Consider the following 15,569-nt stretch of genomic DNA (forward strand, 5'->3'; position numbering starts at 1 on the left):
TGTATTAAAGAGATGAGGACAAAGAAGCACCCAGAATCAGGCCCTTAGCCAGAAATATGTGAAAAACTTAAAAGCCAAGCAGAATAATTGGATCTTCGCTAACAAACTGACAGAAACTGTCATAGATAATCAGATTAACATGGCAGAAAGCCCTGAAAACAGTGGCAGAGTAATGTTCATTTCTTACCCACAGGAAACTTGGAGTTTAACAAGCCAAAGAACAGGCTAGCTGTGCATAATGTCATTATCAAAGCCAGGGTGATGTTTGCTGTCACACCTATATCTCTCTCTTAAACCTTTTGAAGAAAGGCAACACCTGCAAAGGTTTTCCAGGGGGTGTTGGAATAACCCAGATTATTTCTCTCTGTGCCAGAGCTGGAGTGGTAGTGACCATCTGAACCTTCTCTCAGAGTGACTTTTCCTGAAATAACTGCAAAAATGGGGAAGGATTTCTAGCACAGCTGAGCATGTTGGAAAAGTGTTCTCCCAGAGCTGCTGTCTGCTGATAAGATATGTATGCAAAAAACTTGTGTGACTTACTTGATTGGGCCTTTCAGAGGCAAAATTAAGATAGGCTGGGGAGGAAGAAAAGGATAAAAAAAGCAGCAAAAAGACAAACATAAGCCTATTTCCAAATCCTTCCCCTTTACATATCCAATATGGTAATAGCAAAATCCTTGTTCTGCAGATGTGTATTTGGAGGTGCTTAATGTGTGAAGAGACTTCTCTTTAAGCCTGGGCTTTGTGGAAACCTGCATTCAATTCCTTCAAACTGTGCCTGTTGTCTTAGGCAAATCACTTTAATCTTCCCCTGCCTCAAATCTCTGTAGTGTAGCACAGATAGATTAAGTTTACTGCAGATATCCAAATTATCAATGGCACAAACCCTCCAGGAAAAGACTCCTTTGATCTTGCAGTAAGCAGAGCCCTAGTGAAGCTAATGAGACTGAACACGCAGGATAAGTGCTGCTGTAGGTATAATAAAGCTACTGGGGAACTGGGAAGGAGAGTAATTTTCCTTCTGCATCAAGATTGCATTTTGTTGGTGGAGGGATGGTGGAAATCCAAGTTGGGTCTGTGTTTATGTCTATGAAATTCAGTACATTGAGTTGGGTCTGTGTTTGTGTCTATGAAATGTCAATATATTAAGTTGGGTCTGTGTCTCTGCAATGTCAGTACATTTTTGCCAGGCTGCTCCCATTTGCATTCTGCTGTCCCTGCATTCCTCAGGAGTTTGCAATCCATCCTCCTCCATCCTCCCAGTCCATCTTCAGTGACGAATTACCTCTCCTCCGTCGTTCCATCACGCTGGTGTTTCACATGGCACAGCTGGGTCACGCTGCTGCTGCTGGACTAAAATGTGCTGCTGCTGGCTTTCCCCTCGCAAAGGGCTGGCCCTGTGGGGTGTGACCTGCCCTACTCCCCCAGGGATGCTCTGTCACCTGAAGCGACACTGCCCAGCTCAACTGTGGTTTGCCAGGGCCAGAAATTGGTGGATTGCAATTGGTGGCCTGTGTTATGAGAGTGATGATGCCTTGAGAGGGCTGAGCTAGAACAGAGACCAGACAGATCTAAAGAATAAAACAGGGATTTATGAAAAGGATTCTCTCCATGGATCCACCTTGGGCAGCACCAGAGCCCAGCCAGGGCTGCACCCAAGATGAACCAAAATGGCCCCAAAATGCACGGCCGGGCACGGGCTCTGTCCCTGGGATCAGCTCTGCTCCATTTGCACCTTGCAGTTCATTGTCCCATTCCAGCTTTAGCCCAGGCAGTCCCACCCTGCTTGTTTTTCTCTCTCCAGCCCACGGGGTTTGTGCTCCTGGGCTGAGATTTGGATCATTTGTCCTTGGTGCCCAGCTGGAGCAGGAATTGTTTTGTCTCCCTGCTCTGTGCACAGAGCTCATCATTCCATAATATGAAGCTCAGAATTACAATACTAATGCAGCACAGAATCTGAAAAACATAAAAGCTAAACCTGAGGCATCATAGGACATTGGCTGAAGAGGTCAGAGTGCCTCAAAGATGTTCAGTCTGTGCAGTCCTAGCACTGAGTTCAGGATTGCCCAGGCTGGAGCCGGAGCCCCTCTTAGCAGAGCTTATTCCTGAAGGGGTACTGGGACAGTGGAGAGCATCACAAAGTCTCAGGCTTTGATTTATTTGTAATAATTTGTAAATAAATACATTTGATGTATTTATTTTGCTAACTCTGCTGTCACTCTGCCCATGTAGTTTTGATGGAGCTTTGTTAAGTGCTGCCTTTCTGTCATTCTTTCTTTACATTCTGAGTGGTGTAGCAGAGACACAGAGTGTTTGGCCATATCCCTTTGTGGTGGTTAGGCATGCTGTTCAAAAACAATTCCTGAGACCAGAGATGATGGGAAATAAATTTATTTTCTAGATTTCTCTATATAGTTACTTTTATTCTTGCTTGACAACAAGGGAAATCCCTTATTGTTCATCAATGGAGTTAAAGGACTCTAGAATAATTAAAACAAGACAGGATCTCTGGTGGTTATCAGATGAAACCCCGCTGTTTAAAGCTGTGAATCTGTTTTGTAACAAAATGAACTTTTGGTTAAAAAACAGAGAATTTTGAAGATGTGCACTGACTTTTCTTCTCGTCCTTAGGTTTCTTTCTGTATTATTATTCCTAGTAAAAATCTTGCAGATATTTTATTGTTTAGGTCTTTTTGTGCTGTTCTTGCTACTTTGCTCAGCTAATGCTTCCTTTTCCTGCACTTTGTCTATTTTTTGATAACAGTCATAGCCTTTTAGGGAAAGGACTAGTTGTTACTCTGTCCAGCATCTATTAGATATGAATTTTGATTGTGGTTAGATTATAGTAAAAATAATCTTTAAAAAAAGATTACACCAACACCTGCAGAAAGGCTTTTTGTAGGGATGCTAAATCCTAATTTTCTGTGACAGGACTGTGGTACAGGATGTCCAACATCCATCATATAATGTTCTTTCTTGAAGCAATGAACACGGGATAAATAGTCACCACTGTGTCTTGTGCATGAAAGAAAATGAATGTTAATCATGGTAGTGAATAATGACCCCAGGATGCATTTATGGAAAGAAATTTGTTGTTTCCTTCAAAAATGATCCTGTTTGCCTCAATAACAAAATAGAAAATGGTACAAAATAACTCTGCTGTTAGAGGCTTGTTTGCCACACATCAGAGGTCCATTACTGTGTTGTGGTGGTGTTACATGAAAAGAGAAAGAAGGTATAGGACATATTGGATCCCTGCCTGTGTGGAGCACTTAAATGAAAATTGTGCGCCAAAGCAACTGCAGGCAACTTGTCAGGCTGAGGTAAAACTCCCTTAAACATGAACAAGTTCAAACAAGCTTTTTTTTAAATAAGCAAGTGTTTGTAATTGCAGTGTTCACCAGCTGCTGGCCTGGCTCCTTGGCAAGGCAGGGACTCCCACAAATTGCACTGTGGACCGGGAGGTCTTGTGGTCCAGGCTTGTCTTCCCTCCAGGAGGGAGAAGGGCACATCCAGGCACAAGAGGATTTGATGCTGGAGGTCTGCTGTGCTTCAGCCAGCGTGTCCCAAACTTGGCAGAAATTGAGATATCCAGGCCCTGTGGGGTCACCCTCATGACATGAGGTTCTTTACTGGGTTGGTCTTTTCTATACATTGAAGGTTCACAGAATAAATTGATAATGCCAAGGGGGTTGCAAATGACCTTTGAAGCAGTCCTAACCATCAGAGCAGTCTGAAGGCTCAGGGTGAAGGACTGTGAACTATTTTGGTTGATTTTTACTAGCACGGATCACTTATGCTATATGTGAGCTTTTGTTTTGGTGTGGTTTTATTTCTGTTCTCTGAAATGACTTCTGCTTTGGACTACTGTGTAGCACAGAGGTTATCATGTGAACTAGCTAGGCTGAGATCTTTTTAAGGCTCTGCCTAAAGCAGGAGAAATAGGTTTTAACTTCCTAATTTTAAAAAAAATAATAATTTGGAATTCCTTTCACTGTTTCATGTCACTACCATATTTTCTTGCCCAGGATTCTTCTCCTGGGAAGCTGAGAAGCCTCAGAGAAAAAGGAAAACAATATTATCTCATTTGCTTCTCCTGTGTTTGGCTGCTTTGGAATGTGTTTGGAGACTGTTTATCCAACAGGTGATTGTTTCATTGGTTTCGTGGGAATTGTTTTGACTTAATGACCAATCACAGTCAGGCTGTGTCGGGACTCTGGAAGGAGTCATGAGTACTTCATTAGACTCTTGTTAAACCTTCTGTAAATATCTTTATTCTTTAGTATAGTTTAGTATAGCATTATTTTATATACTATAGGTCATAAAGTAATAAATTAGCCTTCTAAGAACATGGAGTCAGATTCATTCCTTCCTGCCATGGGGGACCACAGAAAATACCACAGTTTCATATTTCCGGAGTTTGAGATGCTTTTACACCCCTGAAGTTTGGGTGCTGCTCAAACACAGACAAGCAGATTCCACACCTGACATCTGCCTAAGAAAGACAAATCCAGGCAGCTTGATCAGCAATCTGCAGCTGCAGGTGGCTGAAGATGGAGTGATGCTGTGATAGGAGCTGGCAGGACTAAGCAGATGTGCAGTGTGCCTTCATTACTGCATGCAGGGGGAGAGCAGGACCTGCCACCAACACAAACATCACTCTCAGAAAAACTGGCTGGCAGCAAAAAAAGGCTAGCAAAAAATAAAATACAGAAGCCAGAAATACAGAGCCACCTCTCATCTGTGTGAGAGTGGGATTTGTTGGGTTGGTTTTCTGGTTCAGATTCAAGACACAGCACAGTCCCTCATCTTCCTACTCAAGCTGTGTGTATATGTGCCTCAAATTTAGCTTTATTTTAACAATAATCTCTTGGGCTAGCTTTCTGCTGATCAATCAGAGCTTCACTTAGACATATATCAATTTCAAGCAGACTTTCACTGAAAAAAGTTACTGACCCAAAATTATTTTACTTTTGAAGAAACACTGATTCTGGAAGAATCAAGCAAATGTACAGGCTCCTTATTTATGATTATTCCTGGTATAATTGTAACTTGTGCCGCTAGAGAGTGTCTCATTGTTATCCAACCTCTGTCCTTCTGCAAGTGGCTGAGTAACGCATCCCTAGAGCCACCACCTGGCCCAGACTTTAAAGGGCTCCATAACAAGGTTTTTAACTGAACATTTCCTCAGAGAACAATGTTAGATTTATTTCCAGGAGTGTCTGGCTTTATCTTACTCCGAAACCTCAGATACATCCAGACTATTCAGAGTTTAAATTAATATTTTTTCCCATGCAGCTCAAAGTTTCTCCTTCTCCCTTGCAGAAGGGGAGCCCTGTGGGGAGGAGAAAAACTGAATTCTTGTCTTGGTGAAAGCAGTGAGAGGGTTGGCAGAGGGGCAGCAGGATCATGGGTCCTCAGGAGGTTCCTTCTGGTGCAGGTCAATAGAAATTAAGAATAGAAATAGAAACAAAGAGAGTTCCTGAAACATTAATAGACATAAGGACTGTCTCCTCTCTGTCCCCAAGCCAAAATTCCTCCCTGCCTCAGCAGCAGCTTTAGGAGCCCCCTCTCTTCCCTTGCCTGACAGCCCATGAGTGGCTGATGTTCTCTGCTTTCCTCAGGCATAAAATGCATCAGCCCAGAATGCAGGCAACCAGGGCCAGTGCAGAAATGCCAGAATTAGTTTGCAAATGTGTCAGTTCATGCATTTTTAAACAGGTGTCAGGGAGAATGGCTGTTGTTTCAAGAGGCATTTAATTGGCATTCCAGTTTGCCTTGTTTTAATTGCACAAAAATGCAGCGAGAAGAAAACCTGTGAGTGGGAGATTAAATAGGACAGCCTGTCTGCAGTGAAATGGAGTTTCCTTAATTAAATCTGCTCAGAAGTTGCTAAAATTTTGTCACTTGTTGTATTTCACCATTTAGTTTCTGGAAAGAGGGGAGGAAGCGGGTATGCTCACATAAAAATAAATTATTATCATCCTTTGTAGGTGTCTAACAGGCTGATGTTGCAGGGTAGATTCCTGGCAGAGAAATGCTTGAGTCACAAAGGCTTTAGGTTTTTTTAGAACTTCTGCACAGTAAATCCAGGAATTCTTTGAATTCTCAGCATCTGTGTGTGTCACTTCTGAATCCACACACAGACTTTGGAAATGCACTTGCTGTTCAGCAGTATAAAGCAGGACTGTGAAAACTGAGGAGCATGACACTAATCCCTGGCAGTTGCAGTGATCTATTCCCCAGTGGGTGCAAGGGAATGCCATGAATCTGCCAGGTCCACCACTAAACCATGGCTGAAAGAGCCACATCTACAAATCTCTTTAAATGCTTCCAGGGATTGGCTTAACCACTTCCTTGGGCAGCCTGTTCCAGTGCTTGACAAGCCTCTCTGGGAGGAAGTTTTTCAAATATCCAAACAAATTCTCCCCTGGTACAAATTGAGTTAATGACCTCTTGTCTTGTGGCTTTTGAGAAGAAACTGAGCCCAACCTTTTTACAACCTTCTCTTGGCTCTGCCTGTTGAGTTTTTCCTTTGGGGAGTGGGGTGTTTTTTATTTTTTCCCCCAGTGTTTTATCCAGAATGTGGTGTTTGTGCTGCGGGAGAAGGAAACCAATAAATGCAGGTGAAATTTCCATAGGCCTCACCTGACAAGCAGCACATAATGAGTTGGGTTAATGATACCACATCCTTGGGAGCAAATTGGGGACTTCGGCTGCTGCAGTTGGTAATTAGGGATTTCAGCTGCTCTGCACAGAATGAGGTTGAGCTGACAAAAAGGTAATTAAACTACAGTGCATTAAAAAGCAGGAGCTGCACATACAATTACTCAAGAATTTGTGTGTGTGTGTTTTCCTAGCTTCACAGTCATCCCCTCACAACAGAACCAGGGAGGGCTGGTGCAGGGTGCTTGCCAAGAAAAGCAAATTAGGAGGGTTATTACAAACCAATGTTTTCCCATGTTCAAAGCCAAATTTAACAAATGCTCTGCTCCCTCTTGAGAGAGGGAGTAAGAAATGGAAGGAGAACCAGAGAGTTGGATTTCTGAAAGAAATTCAAGTACTTTGTTTGTGTCTGTATGCTTCTGTTCTGCCTTTGCTTTAGCATTACTAATATAACATCACAGCAGAATGGCAGCACACGGAGGAGTCTCAGAAAACCTTCAGAATTTATTTCCATGTGGGGTTTTCTGACATGCAGTGGCCATCTCTGTGCAGCTGGGTGGGAGCACCAGTGGCCTCTGCCTTGGTGCTCCAAACTGCAGCAGCCAAGCTGTGCAGGGCTGGGTGTCCCTTGCCTGGGGACTCTTTGTGCTGGCCTGTGGTGATGTTCACAGGGTTTTCAGATGAGGGAAGAGATGAGAATCTTGACTCCATGTTTCAGAAGGCTGATTTATTATTTTATGATATATATTAAAACTATACTAAAATAATAGAAGATGGAGTGATGGTGTGATAGGAAGCTAGCTCCTATCACACCATCACTCCACCTTCTATTCTTCTATAATCAGAAGGCTAGCAAAGAAAAGAAGGAATGGAATGATAATAAAATCTTGTGACTGACCAGAGAGTCTGAGACAGCTGGACTGTGATTGGCCATTAATTAGAAACAACCACATGAGACCAATCACAGATGCACCTGTTGCATCCCACAGCAGCAGATAATCATTGTTTACATTTAATTTATGAGGCTTCTTAGCTTCTCAGGAGAAAAAGTCCTAGTAAAAGGATTTTTGATAAAATATGTCTGTGACAGTGGCCCTGTGCTGCAGGGCTGGTCCTGTGAGGGAGGCTGGGGAACGTCAGCATTTCAGTGATGGATGCTGTTGGTTACCAGAAGCACTCTGGTGTCTCTTGTGGCCTTTTGGCTTTGGCATTTCATCTGTTTTAAGTTTGAACTGGATCTTACATTTTAATTTGGTATCTGCCATGCCATGCCCTCATCTGTTACATCCCCATCCCTTCTCCCTGTGCTTTATGGGGACAGCTCTTCTCCCACTGCCAGGAGGGGTTGGCTTTTTCTTTTTCCTTTTTCTCCTCCCCTCCTTTCCATCCCCATCCCCTGACAGGGTCAGGGACATGACAGCAGCTCTGTTCCCTTCAAAGATCATTCACAGGCAGGGCATCCTTGCCCGTGAGGAGCTGCTGGCACAGCTGGGAGGAAAGGCCACCTGTGTCAGCAATGACAGTCCCTGTCTGCGAGGATTAATTTGGAAGCCAGGACCTCTCTCTGTGGTTCTGTGTGTCCACTGGCAGCAGGGTGGTGGTCTGGCAGGTTACCTCCTGGATGGAGAAATTAATGGTGCTTGTGGGCATGTGCAATGAGTGTTCCTTTTCCTGCAAAGCAAGGCAGCGCAGCCTCCCAGATCCTGTGAAAGGGTGAGGAGCTCTGGGCTGGGTTTTCTCATCAACTGTGATCACTCACCTGAAGGTACCTTCTTGATGTTTTGCATGAGAATCATACAAATTCAGCAAATTAACTGCTGCTAAAGGAGACCAGCTGCTTGTGAAAGGGTGCTCAGCAAGACACCAGGCAGTGCCAGAGAACAAATTCTACTTTCCTGAGCAGGAAGGGAGGATGCAGAAACATCCCCTGGAGCTCCACAGGTTTTCAGTCTGCAAACAGAGGTGATCGGGTGTGGCATTCATATTCTCTGAAAAAATCCCTTCACCCAGCATTTTTCTGCTGGGGAGCTGAGAAGCCTCAGAGAAAAAGGAAAACAATTCTTATCTCATTTGCTTCTCCTGTGTTGTGCTCACATGTGGATGTGTTTGGAGATTGTTCACCCACAGGTGATTGTTTCGTTGGACACTGGTGTGAATCGTTTTGACTCATTGGCCAATCACAGCCAAGCTGTGTCGAGACTCTGGAAAGAGTCAGGAGTTTTCATTATTATCTTTTTAGCATTCAGTATCTTTTCTGTATTCTTTGGTATATATAGTATTCTTTAATATAACATGGTATTATAAAGTAATAAATCAGCCTTCTGAGAACATGGAGTCAGATCCATCATTCCTGCCTTTGTTGGGGCATTCCCTGCAAATACAATAATCAGGTGCATCTAAATTAAAAGGGAAAGTGAGAATAATGTGCTGGTACCATGGTGGGGGCTTCATCCATACCTGGGTGGATCAAATTAGCCTTGCAAGGCATCACACAACAAAACACTTATGGGTAAAATACATAGGAAATGAATTTGTAGTTGCCATCTGTAGATAAAGTTGAGGGCTTTAGACCCAGGAGATCACATTTGTACATTGTTCATTCTCTTTTATCACACGAAGGAGTAAAAGAATAGGAGGGTTACTCTTCAAAGACACCACATCAGACTGGGGAGAAATTCCAAGAGGAATTTATACTCCTCAAGAATGTGCTTAAGGTATGACCAAAGAATAGAGATGGTGACATTCTACTGCTGTATCTGAAAAGCTGCTAAAGATCTTTTCACCAGCAATGCAGGGCGAACAGCCTTAGAAAGGCATTTTTGTGCCCTTCTTTTGGGCCATTTTGTGATGCCTTAGAAGGGTATTTTTTCCATGTGAAGGACACATTAATGTAGAGAAAGTAATAGACTGATGAAATGCTTACTTGGTGGTATCTGTCGAGCTTCCCCCAAGACCTAAAAACCAGCACTAAAATTTTATAGGCTCAGGGAAAAGAATGCTGACTTGCATGCTGCAACAAAAAATATGCAAAAATTTTTATTATATAGATGGTGTAAAGTAAAATTCTTTTCCCTGTAGCCAAATAAATCACAAAGAATGAAATATAAGAATTTATTCTTGGTGCATGAACTTTTCACAGAGAGTAATTTCCACCCAAGGAAAAGTGCTGCTTTATCATGACCTAAACAAGAGTCACAATGAATGCAAAGAAGGTCATTTTTTTCCTGATGGTCCAAATTTTGAATCTGCTGCTGTAGACATGGCAGTGATGAGCATCCTGCCTGAGCAAGGAGCCCCAGCTGCATTCTCAGAAGGTGGCACTGAGGATAAGGGAAGTCTGCTCATGCTTCACATATTAAATTATTGATCTAGCTCTGCCTGCCATGTTAAAATTGGAACATTATTTCTGAGGTTTTCAGGCAGGAAGATTTGCTTCATGTGAAAAACCTTGGTTTCTTTCATGTTCTTCCATTCAACCCCCCCCCCCCCTTTATATAAAAAATAACCATAAAACCAACAAAGCAACAGCAACAAAAACTCTAAAGAAACAAAAACCCAAACAAACTAACAAAAAAAAAAAAAAAAAAGAAAAATTGACAAAAAAATCCAACCAACCAAACAAAAAGACTCCAAGGCTAAACCCCAAACCCCCAAACCTACAGCTCAAAACCATGGAGGTTTTTATAACCAGCTCTACAAAGCTTCTCTCAGCTGTGTTTTCTTGATCACAAAGCAGTTACCTTGTACTCCCCTGACTTTTTTGGACATAGGAAATATTTTCTCTACAACTCTGCCTTGTTTCCAATGTTGAATCTAACTGGCTTAAGTACAAAGTTGTCCAAAAGCAAAACTGCTGGAAATTGAACTCTTAAGAGAGCAAAACACTTGCAGCAGAATAACTAGGATTACATTTGCAGTTATCACAGCAGACTTTTCATCTTCATCATGGAGATTTTATCATCTTTGCTGATAAAATAAGAATGCAGTTCTACATTATATGATGAAAAGCTCGTGGAGATGCTCTTCACTGGAGTCTGGAATAGTTATCTGAAAATTATCTAAAATGTTTAGTGCAGTGTAAGGTGATGTTTTCTGTGGCATCCAGTGAGGATAGCAGTACTGTGGGGATATGAAATGCTTTGATTAGACCGGAGGGCACAAGATGATGCTGATGAAATTCCTCCAGATCAATAGGTCCTGGGTTAAATATTGCCATGAGATTTGTCATTTCAGGGTCTCTGTAGACTCAGCTTGTACTGCACAAATGCTTGGTTTTTTTTTTTTACTAGACACATTCTCAACTATTTCCTGATCAGGAGAGTTTATAAAATATTTCCTTTTCCCCCCTCTTTTTATCAAAGGTTTAACTTTTAGTGCAATTATAGAACATTAGCCAACATCTTGATGTGTCCTGGGCCATAACAGCTTGTCGTAGTTCATCAGAAGGTTCATTTTAGAGGATATAGAGGGGAAAAAGGATTTTAAACAATTGCTTTAAGAAAAAAATAAAAAGGTGCCATTGGGCCTTTCCCTTTCCCTCCTTCTTTCCATTTTCCTTCTTCTTCTATTTCCAGCCAACCAGCCTTGAATCATTGATGTGAGCAAGGCACATTTACATTTAACAGTTGTGTAAAAGAATGAGGGTTTTTCACCAAAAGCAGCATAGAAAGAGGCAATTTTCCTTCCTCAGCAAGAGTTGGTAAGGGGTTAGAACAAAGTGGCTTTTACTAATTCTGAATTTCTCTAGAGATGGATTTCCACCCTTCAGCAAAATGTGGTAAAAAGATAATATTATACAAAATAAACTTTTTTTTTCTTAATATCTCTACTTCTTCCTGCATCTCTCTCTGCTGTTTTTGGGTAGATTAGGTTCATTTCAATCACAGATCTCCATTAAAGGTTGTATGGTTTCTTCATTACAAACATGCCATTTCACCAATAAGTTTTTTTTTTTTCTGGACTCATAAGAACCAGCTTCTGCTGGATCTTATAATGACATCCAACTGCCTGTTCTTATGACTCTTCAGGCTGCTTCTAAGCTGTGTTTTTTATGTAACTTGAAACAGAATGCCGCAAATTTGAAAAAGGCTTAGGGAAAAGGTATGAGAGTGATGCTTGGGGAATGTGACTTAGAGTGGAGATTAAAGAATCTTAGTCTAGTTAGTTTATCCAAGGGAAGCGAAGGACTCACTTTGGTTTGAGTCTAGAATAACCAACATTGATAAGAGGCTTCTGATACTCAATAGTGTTTTGATCTCCATATTTCTTATTCTGTCAGATCTAAGGATTTGATGCCGAGTTCAACATGCAAAAAAAAATACATTATGGATAATTAATCTCTGTAGATACTTAGGGAAGTACTGCATTCTTCCTCACTTGTAAGCCTTTAATTCAGTAATACCTACCTCTTTTATACGTGTTTTTCTTTAATAAAGGAAAGTTGGGACAGATGATGGCAGGAATCTCTGTGAAACTGTTATGGCTCAGGCAGAGGTTTAGGCTTAAGAGAAATTGGTCAGTGTTCTCTGGCCTGAGTTGTGTAAAAAGATCATAATAGAGGACAGAATGCTGCCTTCATTCCTTAAAAAAATAAATCTGAGCATATGATCAGTAAGTAAATGAGCTGTTACACACCAAGGGGTACTACCAACCAAAGAAAATGCAGTAACCACATACACTGGGAGAGAAATGGCCAGATAAGGATGTTCCTGCCTTGTTTCCTTCTGTCTTAGCGAACCCTGTCAATTGGAATGACTGCTGTAATTGAACGAGTAATAGCCAGTTGTGTTTTACTGTCTCTGTTAACATCCCAGAGTTGTGCAGGAGCAAATCTCCCAGGCTGGTGCTGGTTACCCTGTCAGGAAAGGCCAGCCCAGAGATTCTGCAGGGATTGATTAAGCAATGCATCCTGACAAGGCTTGCAACAGCACTGCAAAATAATCAGCCCTCTGGGAACTGTTAAGATAACCACCACAAGGCTTGGGTTCCCCTGGGTGTATTTATCACATGGGAGCCTCACCAGAGAGTGCTTCTCTAAACAGACATCTGTTTGTGTTAGAAATATTTTGCTGCTGCTGTTGTGGTCCCTTGGAACCTCCATCTGGTCTGTTTGAGTTGCCATCAAAGGAGGCAGTAAAGCTCTGCTTCTTAAGCTCAATATTGCTGCTCATCAGCACCCAGGTAGAAGCACAGGTCCCCATGTTACCTATCTCATCAAATTTACTCTGCAAGTCCAAAGCACTGACTGCAGCAGCAGGGCTGCCAGGGATCAGTGGCCCAGCACTGACAGCCCATCTTTCCCTATAAAGCAGTCAGCAGGTGAGAAACTCTCCTATAAAAGGCCCAAATAAACTGAGGTGCCCTGTCAGGGACAGCCTGTTTCCCATGACAAGAATTTTACACAACTTCATGGTGCAAATCTCTTTTACAAACTCATTTCTGGTGTGGCAGAGAAGAAAGGAGGAACTTTCTGTACTGCTGATGGCAGGATATTGCAATACTGTGAAGGCCCCAAAGAGGGGAGAGAATGATGCATCTGACTCCATGGATATCAGAAGGCTAATTAATTACTTTATTATACTATATTATTCCATACATCTAAAACTGAATCTGCCAAGCCCTCAACCCTGTACACACTGCCTGAATCTTATGACTGTCAGCCCACAGTCCCGACTCACACACACACCTGGCCCTGATAGGCCAAGGAAACAAAACCCCATCACTCTGGATAAACAATCTCCATATTGCATTCTGCTTTGGCACAACACAGGCACAGCAAATGATAAGAATTGTGTTTCCTTTCTCTGAGGTTCAGAGAATGTGAAACCCGGAAATATTCTTGGGAAGAATTGTGCCCTGCTTTTCTCTGTGAAGAGAAATGTGGGCCTACAGCAGAAGGCTTTCCAGCAGCATGCCACAGCTGTGGGCTGCACAGAGGGGGACAAAAAGGACCTGCCTGCATGTCTGTCATCCCTGCAGCAAGGTTGCCTCTTGTGCTTTCTTTATCCTTCACCTTCTACACACACTTCATGTGATCCTGTCTCTGCTCTTGTCTGATGGAAGGTGAAGATCAAGTCAGCTACTGAAGAATTCATGTGCTGAAATCCCTTTTCTCTGCTTGTTTTTATACCTTTTTAGAGCAGAAGGAAATAGCAGCTGTGAAGCCATCAGTCTTCATGTGTGCTGATAAGTTGTCACATGGGGAAAGTCCTTGGCAGAGCTTGATGAGCTTAAGCACGGGGTCATGTCACTTGTGTCTGTGTGGCTCCTGGATGGAGTAAGGCTGCCCAGGGCCTGGGCAAACCATTTCCCATCTGTCTGCAAAAACCCTCTGTGGACAGCCCCTGAGTAACTCAAGCTCTTTCAATTAAAAAAAAAAATAATTTGGGTTAGCAATTAGCCTGTTGTTTCAGTGAGCTTTGGCTGAGGTTGAAGGCAAGTCCATGTGCAGTACCTGGGTGATGCCTGAAATAGATTTAAATGAAATCTGCTCTCGAAATGCTGCTCTGGCGTGACTGCATTGCTGTGGCTCCCAAAGCTTCCTCTTGTGTTCCTGCTGCTTTTTGGAGCACAGAGCAGGAAATAAAACCCTGTGTAAGCAATCCCCATTCATGCAGATAATGCTGCTGTCACCACTGAAAGGGTTTGTGAGGTGTAAAGCTTGAAATTTGATCCATCTTATCTCCTAATTTAGGAATTCTGTTTGGCTCTTCCAGAAGAGTTTCCAGGTTATGCATTAGGAGGAAAGAACAGAACAAAAGACAGCAGAATTTTCTGAAAGCTGGAATGAGAATCCTAGCTTAATAACTGATTACTTTTGTATGTCAGGCTGTATGAAATCTCCCTGTAGAAAATTCCTCTAGACTCAGACAACAAACTTTTGGCTACAGAATTTTGCAAAAGACAAAAATCTTGAGAGTCAAATTTGAGACTGACTCTTCCTCACTTCATATACAGGATTTTGGTGGGGAGGTGGTGGTGAGTGGGGTTTGGTTGTATGGCTGGTTATTTGAAAGTTCTACAGTAAAGAAACTGGGAGGAGAACTAAGAAAACAGATTGTTGAATACAGATATTATTGAGGCCAGCTTACAACTTAATCAGATTCAAATAATAGAATTTAGCACTGTTTTGCTCACTATTGCATTGACTGGATTGGATTGGATTTAAGATCATTTTACTGGAAGAGAGGGAATATTAGAAGTGGATGATGTAACCTTAAACTGTAATAAAATGTTAGTTCACTTGCACCCCATAAATGAGAATGGCCTTTGCAAAGCCAAGTTAAATTATTATCTATTGAATAATGATGCAGTGAGAAACTATTGCCTTTTTGCTCTTAGCATCTGTCAGGTTGAATGACTTCTGCATCAGTCATTCTGCATCGTGCAAAATGTCATTTTAATAGGGCAGTGACATGGGATCAATAGTACCTTCTCTGAAAATTAATTGTATTTGTCTTGTGCTGCTTGCTGGATCTTCAGGAGATCACAAATAAAGCAGAAAGTATTCAGGGTAATAAAAAAAAGGTGAATAAAACTGTGTTTCAGTAGTAGTATTGAAATATCTAACACTGGGGAGTTTGCTGTCCTGAAACAATGTTCTTATATTCTGAGACAGGCTTTAGTGTTCCTAAATGAATTATTTACATGTTTCCTGGACATGCATGCAGGGAGAAAACTGAGGAAGAGTTGCAGGCAGTCAGCAGAACTGGAGCTGTTCTGGCACAGGAACACAGCCTTAATTCAGTGGGAAGACACTCTCACATCACATGGGGGAAAATAGGTCCAGTGAATCCATAAACCAACTGGTTGTTGCACAGAAAAATGGCTTTAGACATCCACCACCTTGGCAGCATCTCTGCCAAGCAAGTGATTTCTTATGGCCTTGTGTCTTCTCCTAATTG

The 15,569-nt window shown here is 42.1% G+C and overlaps 1 protein-coding gene across 1 annotated transcript in view; it reads left to right on the forward strand.

Moving 5' to 3' along the window:
- Positions 1–15,569, forward strand: part of PTPRO (protein tyrosine phosphatase receptor type O) — a 139,398-nt gene that overhangs the window by 29,988 nt on the left and 93,841 nt on the right. The gene's annotated exons all lie outside the window — the stretch shown is intronic.

Source organism: Ammospiza nelsoni, chromosome 5, assembly GCF_027579445.1.
Source record: "Ammospiza nelsoni isolate bAmmNel1 chromosome 5, bAmmNel1.pri, whole genome shotgun sequence".
Lineage (NCBI taxonomy): Eukaryota > Metazoa > Chordata > Aves > Passeriformes > Passerellidae > Ammospiza > Ammospiza nelsoni.